Source organism: Mustela lutreola, chromosome 1 (genome assembly GCF_030435805.1).
Source record: "Mustela lutreola isolate mMusLut2 chromosome 1, mMusLut2.pri, whole genome shotgun sequence".
NCBI lineage: Eukaryota > Metazoa > Chordata > Mammalia > Carnivora > Mustelidae > Mustela > Mustela lutreola.
The window spans coordinates 159,513,196-159,523,022 of record NC_081290.1 but is presented as its reverse complement, the minus strand read 5'-3'; the positions used below and the strand labels follow the sequence as shown (position 1 = coordinate 159,523,022).

General features: G+C 37.6%; 1 pseudogene; it reads left to right on the top strand.

The window, feature by feature from the left end:
- The first annotated feature begins 7,328 nt into the window (after positions 1-7,328).
- On the top strand, positions 7,329-9,578 carry LOC131827470 (furin-like; annotated as a pseudogene).
- Positions 9,579-9,827: the final 249 nt, after the last annotated feature.

The window sequence follows — 9,827 nt, the reverse complement described above, 5'->3', positions numbered from 1 at the left end:
TGCCAAAAATTGACAAGGTGAGAAATAACAAATGTTGGAGAAGTTGGGGAGAAAGGGAAACCCTCTTACACTATTGGGAGGAATGCAAATTGGTGCAACCACTTTGGAAAATAATGTGGAGGTTCCTCAAGAAATTAAAGATAGAGCTATGATATGACTCAGCAATTGCATTACTGGGTATTTACCCAAAGAAACAGATGTTGTGAAAAGATGGGTGCACCCCAATGCACACCAAATGCACCTCAATGTTCTTAGCAGCAGTGTCCACAATAGCTAAACTGTGGAAAGAACCAAGACGCCCTTCAACAGATGAATGAATAAAGAAGATGTGGTCTAGAGGTACCTGGGTGGCTCAGTGGGTTGAGCTTCTGCCTTTGGCTCAGGTCATGATCTCAGTATCCTGGGACTGAGCCCCATATTGGGCTCTCTGCTCAGCAGGGAGTCTGCTTCCCCCTTTCTCTCTCTGCCTACTTGTGATCTCTCTCTCTCTGTCACACAGAAATCAATTGCATTTCTATGAATAATGATGTAGCAGAAAGAGAAATTAAGAAAAAAAAATTCCATTTACAATTGTACTACTCCTCTCTCCCCAGAAAAAGCAAAAGCAAAAAACAACAACAACAACAAAAAAAACAAGCAAAAAAATCAAAACAACAGCAACAACAAAAATAACCCAAAGGAATAAACTTAACCAAATAAGTGAAATACTTGTACTCTGGAACTACAAAATATTGGTAAAAGAAACTGAAGACAATACAAACAAATGGAAAAATATTACTCAGCCATCAGAAAGGAAGAATACCCAACTTTTGCATCAACTTGGATGGGACAGCTGGAGATTATGCCAAGTGAAATAAGTTAAACAGAGAAAGTCAATTATCATATAGTTTCACTTATTTGTGGAACATAAGGAATAGCACGGAGGACATGAGGAGAAGAGAAAAATGAAGGATGAGAAATCAAAATGGGAGATGAACCATGAGAGACCATGACCTCTGGGAAACAAATGGAGAGTTTTAGAATCAAGGGGGTGAAGGGTAAAGGGTGGGTGATCCTGGTTATGAGTATAAAGGAGGGCACAGATTGCATGGAGCACTGGGCATAATATGCCAACAATGAATCATGGAACACTACATCAAAATCTAATGATTTCCTGTATGGTGACTAACATAACACAATAAAAAATGGTAATTCTTCACATAATTCTCATACTTTCACATAATATATCTAAAACTGACCATTACATGTTAATGATGCTTGAAAAATTAAAAAAAAAAAAACCTAATAAATGGGATTCAGTAAAGTTGTAGGATTTGCAGGATACAAAATTAGTACACAGAAATCAATTGCATTTCTATGAATAATTATGTAGCAGAAAGAGAAATTAAGAAAAAAAAATTCCATTTACAATTGTACTACTCCTCTCTCCCCAGAAAAAGCAAAAGCAAAAAACAAAAACAAAAAACAAACAAAAAAATCAAAACAACAGCAACAACAAAAATAACCCATAGGAATAAACTTAACCAAATAAGTGAAAGACTTGTACTCTGGAACTACAAAATATTGGTAAAAGAAACTGAAGACAATACAAACAAATGGAAAAATATTCCATGCTTATGGGTTGGAAAAATTAATATTGTTAAAGTCTCTGTCCTATGCAAAGCAACCTATATATTCAATCCCTAACAAAATACCAGTAGAATTTTTCACAGAACAAATATTACTAAAGTTTGTATGGAACCACAGAAGTTCCTCAGGGGCCAAGCCAAAGCAATCTTGAGGAAAAAGAAAAAAGCTGGAGGTATTACAATCCCAGATTTCAAAATATAGTACTTAGCTTTAGTAATCAAAACAAAGATAGACCCACAGGTCAATGGAAAAGAAAAGAGATCAATCAATATATTTCAAAGGAGAAAAGAATATATAATATGGAGAATACAGTCTCTTTAATAAATGATACTGGGGAAATTGGATAGCTACATACATAATAATGAAACAGGACCACGTCCTTATACCATACAAAGAAATAAACTCGAAAGGGACAAAAGACCTAAATGTGAGACATAAAACCATAAAATTCCCAGAATAAAACATGGGCAGCAATTTCTTTGTTATCAGTCATAGCAACATTTTTATAGATAGGTCTACTTAGGCAAGAAAAATAAAAGCAAAAATAAACTATTAAGACTATACCCAGATAAAAAGCTTTTACACAGCAAAAGAAACTGAGATTTAAAAAAAGCAGCCTAGTAAATGGGAGAAGACATTTACTAATGACGTATCCAATAAGGGGATAATATTCAAAATGTATAAAGAACTTATACAACTCAATGCAGAAAAATCCAATTAAAATCTGGGCAGAGAACCTGAATAGACATTTATCCAAAGATGACATGATGGCCAACAGGCACATGAAAAGATGATCAACATTACTAGTCATTGGGGAAATGAAAATCAAAACCACAATGAGATATCCCCTTACACCTGTCAGAAGGAAAAGAAAAGAAACAAGTATTGACAAGGATGTGGAGAAAAAAGAACTTTGATGCACTGTTGGTAGCAATGTAATAGGTACAACTACTGAAGGAAACAGTTTGGAGGTTCCTTAAAAAATTAAAAATAGAAATACCATGTGATCCAATAATATATTACTAGCTATTTATTCCTCCCCTCTCCCAAAGCCCAAAAACATTAATTCAAAAAGATGTATGCATCTCTATGTATACTGCAGGATTATTTACAAAATACAAGATGTGGAAGCAGCCCAAGTGTCCATCAATAGATGAATGGATAAAAAAGTGGTGTGTATGGGATATTACTCAGCCATAAAAAGAGATCTTGCCATTTGCACCAATATGGATGAACCTAAAGGTTACTGTGAAATAAGTGAAATAAGACAGAAAAAGACAAAAACTGTATGATTTCACTTATATGTAGATTCTAAAAATAAATAAATAAACAAAAAGCAGAAAAAGATCCATAAGTACAGAGAACAAACAGATGGTTGCTGTAGGGGTGGATGGAGGGCAGTGAGAGGATGGAAAAAATGTGTAAAAGAGAGTGGGATGTAACAGTTCCAGTTATGGCATGAATAAGTTAGGGGTAAAAGGTACAATAAGGAAATAAAGTCATTGATATTTTAATAGTCTTATATTGGGACAGATAATAGCTACACTTGTGGTGAGGATAGCATAATGGATAGATTTCTTGAATCACTATCTTGTTAAACCCGAGACTAATGTAACATTGTGTGTCAACTACAATAAAAAAAATGAGAGAAGATACAAATTAATAATATCAGAAATGAATTAGGGAACATCATGACTGACTCTACAAATGTTTAACAGACAAAAATCAATACCAAAAACTCTGTACCCATAGATTTGGAACATTAGATGAAGAAATTCTCTGAAAGACACAAACTATAATACTCACTCAGGAAGAAATAGGTACCCTGAATAGCGATATGTCTACTAAAAAAATTAATTTGTGGTTCAAAATTTTCTGTCAAAATTTAATTCTGTGATTCAAAACAATTTTTAAAAATTAAGTGCTGATGTTTTCTTTGCTAAAATCTACCAAATATTTAAAAAAGAAATACACTAATTCTCCAGTCTTGTTTGGAAAATAGAGGAGAGGAAATACCTCCAAAGTTATATATGAGGTCATGACTACCAAACACTAAGACTACATATTGACATTATAACTAAAGTATATTATAGTTTTCATGAGAATATTCATGACCAACCTCAACAGAATTTTAAACAAACCAGATTTAGTACATAGATTGAAAAAGTACACACAAAATGAAAAGGAGTAAGTAAAATTACCTCTATTCATAGATTACTCAATTCTAAAGAGTACACAAAATGTACCTGGAATTAGTGGGTTCAGCAAGGGCCAAAATAAAAGGTTAAACTACAGAAGTAAATTGCATTCCCATGAAATAGCAATGAACACAACAATTCAAAATGAAAAGAAAAAATCATTTAAAAGTAATACACACAAAGAAAAATATTTAGGTACAATTCTAGCAATGGATTGATATATAGAGATGTCTATATATATTCTGTATACTGGAAACTAAAAAGAGAAAAAAGAAAAAAATGAGTAAAATAAAACAACATAACTAAGGAAAAAAGAAATATATAATGTTCATGTATCTGAAGACACAAGATTGTTAAGATATGAATTTTCCCTAATATTATCTACCATTTCTACACAATTCTAACAAAAATCCCAGAAATTTTTTGGGGGGGTAAATATCAACAAGCTAATACTAAATTTATATTAAAATGCAGATAAACAGAAATAGTCAAAATAAGTATAAAAAGAACAAGTTAAGGGACTCACAATTTCATGACAATTTGAAGGTACAGTAATGGAAACAGAATAGTATTGGTGAACAGATCAATGAAATAGGACACAAAATGCAGAAATGGACCCAATCAACTGATTTCTTCAAAAAGGGCAAAGGATGTGAATCAACTGGAATCCTAATACCTTGTTGGTGGAAAACTAAAATAGCAGGGCCACTTTGGAAGGCAGTCTGGCAATGTTTTATAAAGTTAAATATACATGTATCATATAACAGCTATCCCATTCTTTGGTATTTCTTCAGAAGAAATGAAAACATGTTCATGCAAAAACTCATCTGACAGTTTATGGCAGCTTTATTTCCTCAAAAAAAAAGCAACCCTTACATTCTTACATTCTTCAACTGGTGATATGTAAACAATGTGGAATATTTGTATGATTATAATACTTACAAATAAAAAAGAAGAAAAACTATTGAAGAAGTAACAACATATGTATATTTCAAATGTATTTTGTTAAATAAAAGAAGCCAGACCCCAAACCCACATCACTTTACTGCATTTATATGCCATTCTGCCAAAGGCAAAATTATAAAAACTGAAAACATCACTGGTTACAAGAGGCTGAGAGTTGGGGTTAAACTGATTGCAAAGTGATACTAATAAACTTTGGGGGAATTCAAGTTTTCAACATTTTCATTATGATGGCATTACTTGACAATAACTGCCAAATTCAGGGAACAGAGTACAGTTTAAATTAGACCTTAATAAACTGATTAAACAAAAGGTAAAAAGCAATACTGAAAAATGTAGTTTTAGAAAATATATTACTTCTATTAGGCAACTATTTCTTAAATAAGAATAGAATAAATAAGAAGAAAGGAAAAAAACATAAAGTAGAAGACTATCAAATTTCATAATACTAAATTTATTTATTTATTTATTTATTTGAGAGAGAGAGAAAAGAGAGACAGTGAGTGGCTGAGTCAGGGCAGAAGGGAGGGAGGAAATCTTACAAAGCAGTTTTCATGCCCAGCACAAAGCCTGATTTGGGGCTCAATCTCACAACCCTGAGATTATGTCCTGAGACAAAATCAAGAGTTAGATGGTGATCTGACTGAGCTACCCAGGCACCCCTGTATTACTACATTTCAAGATATTCAATGGCTGCCATAAAAATGCAAATATTATAGACTCTAAATTGAGAGAATATATTTAAAACAAAATCTGTGAAAATATTAGTACTTTGTAAGTAAAATATTTTATACAAGAGAATATTTAAAAGCCAAATAGAAAAATCAACATGAGATGCAGAAAACATAGGAGAACATAAATATATAATGCAAATATTAACAGACCTGAGGGGATAAATAGACAACAATACAGTAATAGAAGAATACCCCACTTTCAACAATGGACAGAAAATCACTAAGGAAACAATGGGTTTAAATGACACATTAGATTAGATGGACATGACAGATATTTATAAAACATTCTATCCAGAATCAGCAGAACACACATTTTTATCAAGCTAACACAATATTTTCTGGGAGATTATATGTTGGGTCACAAAACAAGTCTTAATAAATTTAAGAAGATAGAGATCATGTCAAGCATCATTTCCAACCACAATGGTATGAAATTAGAAGCCAGTTACAAAAAGAAAATTGGGCATTAACATATGTGTAAACAAAACATGTTACTGAACAACCAATGAATCAACGAAGAAATAAAAAGAGAAATAAAACAAACAGAGAGGTACAATATTCCAAAACTAATGGGATCCAGCAAAAGCAGTTCTACAGCAAGTTCATAGTGATAAACAGCTACACTTAAAAAAAAAAAAAAGAAAAGAAAAGAAAAGTTCAAATAAAAAATCTGACTTTATACCTCTTAGAATAGGAAAAAATGAAATAAAAATAAAAAATGAAAAAAACAAAGTAAATCTTAGTACAAAGAAGGAAACAGATCAGAGTTAAAATAAATGAAATAGAGACCAAAAAACAACGAAAAAGATTAATGAATCTAAGAGCTTATTCAAACAAAACAGGCAAACCATTAGCTAGATTTACTAAGAGGAAAGAGAGGATATCAAAATACATAAAATTAGAAATGAAGGAGACATTACTGTATATCCTTTGATATACAAAATAATCAAATTATCATATGAGACTGTTATGCACACTTACATGCCAACAAATTGTACAACCTACAAGAAATGGACAAATTCCTAGAAACATGAAACCTTCACAGACTAAATCCTGAGAAATAGAAAATCTGAACCGATGGATTACTAGAAAGGAAATTGAATCTGTAATCAAAAAACTCTCATATCAGGGAGATCATATGATAGTTGTCTTTCTCTGCTTGACTTATTTCGCTAAGCATGATGATACGCTCTAGTTCCATCCATGTTGTCGCAAATGGCAAGATTTCATTTCTTTTGATGGCTGCATAGTATTCCATTGTGTATATATACCACATCTTCTTGATCCATTCATCTGTGGTGATGCAACATGGGGGCTTAAGTGGGTACGAGAAGAATCAATGAAACAAGATGGGATTGGGAGGGAGACAAACCATAAGTGACTCTTAATCTCACAAAACAAACTGAGGGTTGCTGGGGGGAGGGGGTTTGGGAGAAGGGGGTGGGATTATGGACATTGGGGAGGGTATGTGCTTTGGTGAGTGCTGTGAAGTGTGTAAACCTGGTGATTCACAGACCTGTACCCCTGGGGATAAAAATATATGTTTATAAAAAATTAAAAATTAAAAATTAAAAAAAAAAACTCTCAACAAAGACAACTCCAGGTCTAGAGGCCTCTCTGGGAAATTTTATCATACTTTTATTAAAGAATTACCAATTCTTTTAAAACTTTTAAAAAATTGAAGAGGAGCCTGCTATGGAGCTGGAGCCCCAGGCCAGTCCAAACTGCGCTGGTAGCTGGCTGGGTAGAAACCACTTGCCCAGCCTACCAGTGGTGAAACTGCTCTCTGTGAGGGAGGACCATAATGCTGAGGCCCTGTTTGCTATGGGTGGTAGCAGCAGGTGCCTCGGTCCTGCTGGCGGCCATGCCCTTGGCACAAAGATCTACACCAACTCCTGGGTGAGCATTCCAGGAGGCCCAGCTGTAGCTGACAGCCTGGCAAACAAGCATGACTTCTTCATCCTGGGCCAGATCTCAGCAAGTATTACCACTTCTGGCATGGAGAGGTGACAAAGCAGTCCCTCTTGCCTCACCAACAAGCAGCACAGTGGCCTCTAGAGGGAGCCTCAAGTACAGTGGATAGAGCAGCAGGTAGCAAAGCATTAAACCAAAGGGATGTGTACCAGGAACCCAGGGATACCATTTCTCCAGAAGTGGTAGCTGTCTGCCATCACCAGTGGGACCTCAACATGAAGGAGGCCTGGGCTCACAGTTATAGGAGTATGACATTGTGGCCTCAATTCTGGATGATGGCATTGAGAAGAATCACCCCAATTTGCAAGGCATTATGATCCTGGGGCCACCTTCAATGTCAATGACCTGGACCCCGAACCCCTGTCTCAGTACACACAGAAGAATGACAACTGGCATGGCACAAGGTGTGCAGGCCAGGAGGCTGAGGTGACCCACGATGGTGTCTGTGGCATAGGTGTGGTCAGACAGTGAGGTGACAGATGTAGTAGAGGCATGTTCCCTAGGCCTGAGCCCCAAACACATCCACATCTACAGTGCTAGCTGGGGTCCCGGGGATGACAGCAAGACCATGGATAGGTCTATGTACCTTGTTAGGAGGCCTTTCTCCTAGTAGGGAGAAAGGGCCACAGATGATGGGCTCCATCTTTGGGCCTCAGGAAATGGGGGCTAGGTGCATGACAGCTTTAACTGTGACAGCTATATCAACAGCATCTACATGCTGTCCATCAGCAGCATGACAAAGCTTAGCAATGTGTTCTGGTGCATCAAGGCCTGTTATCCACACCAGCCAGAGATTATAGCAGTGGCAAACAGAGCAAGAAGTAGATAGTGACTAGGGACTTGCAGTAGAAGTTAAGTGCACAGAGTCTCACATGGTCACCTAGGCCTCTGCCCCATTGGCATCTGGCACCATCACTCTCGCCTTGAAGACAAAAAGAATGCTGCCTGGTGAGACCTCAAAGCTAGCCTACCTCATTGTTAATGACAGTTCACCAATGGTTTGGACAAAAAGTGAGCTATTCATAGGGCTATAGGCTGTTGGACACAGGTGCTATGGTGGCCCTGGCCTAGAACTGCATCAGGGATATTTACATCAAGGACATCAGGAAGCAGCAAGAAGTGCAAAATACTGTGACTGCCTGCCTGGAGGAGCTCAGTCATATCACACAACTGGAGCGTGCACAGTCCCACCTTACCCTGTCTTAAAATCATCATAGCAACCTGGCCATCCACCTGGTCAGCCCCATAAGCACCTGCTTCACCTTTCTGGCTGCCAGGTCAGACAGTTCTTCTACAGATGGGCTTAATAACTGGGCCTTCAAAACCATTCCTGTAATGAGGACCCCTCGGGGCAGTGGGTCCTGGAGACTGAAAATACCAGCAAAGACAACTTTGGGACACTAAGTTCACCCTTGTGCTGTGTATCACAGCTCTGAGGGCCTGCACATACCTCTTAAGAACAGCAATGACAAGACCCTCACTTCCAGCCAGGCCAATGTGGTGTGCACCTGGAAAGCTGTGTCCAGCATTGACCATCAGACTTCTACACACTATAGCACTGAGAATGATGTGGAGATCATTTGGGGCAGCATTTTCTGTGCCGCCTGCCACACTTTGTGTGCCACATCCCAGGGATGGCCCCAACAGACTGCCCCAATTACCCCTGACACGCCTCCTTAAACCCCATGGATCAGATGTGGTCCAAGCAGAACCAGAGCAGCCTTGAATCCCCTAGCAGCAGCTGCCCCCAGAGGTGGAGGTGGAGTCCCAGCTAAAGGGAAATAGCCTGAGGTGATGGCTGGCCTCAACTGTGCCTTCATCATGCTGGTTTTCATCACTGTATTCCTGGTCCTACAGATGCACTTGAGCTTCAGCTTCTGGAGGGTGAAGGTATACACTGGACTGTAGCCTCATATCCTACAAGGGGTTTCCCTCATCTGAAGTGTGGCAGGAAAAGTGTGCATCTGACTCAGAAGAGGATGAGGGCCAAGGTGAGAGAACCACTTTTCTCATAGACCATGAGCACCTGCTGCCTACCTATCCCCCTCATTTGAGCATTTTTAAATTCATATATATATAAAATTTTATCTTAGGAATGGGTTTGGACCCCAGCTGGGAAGAAAATGGGCACAGACTGCTTCTCATCCTACACTTGGACTGCCTGACTGCCTGAGAAGAGGCCCCAGGAGCATCTGGGGGAAAGAGGAGGGCTTCACCCTATCTTCCAGGACCCCCTCCATGTAGAGAAAGAAATGGAACATTTAAGGCAGCTTTCCAAGGTCCAGGCACTGCAGGATTTCCCTGAGGATTCCTGACTTGGACTATAGGC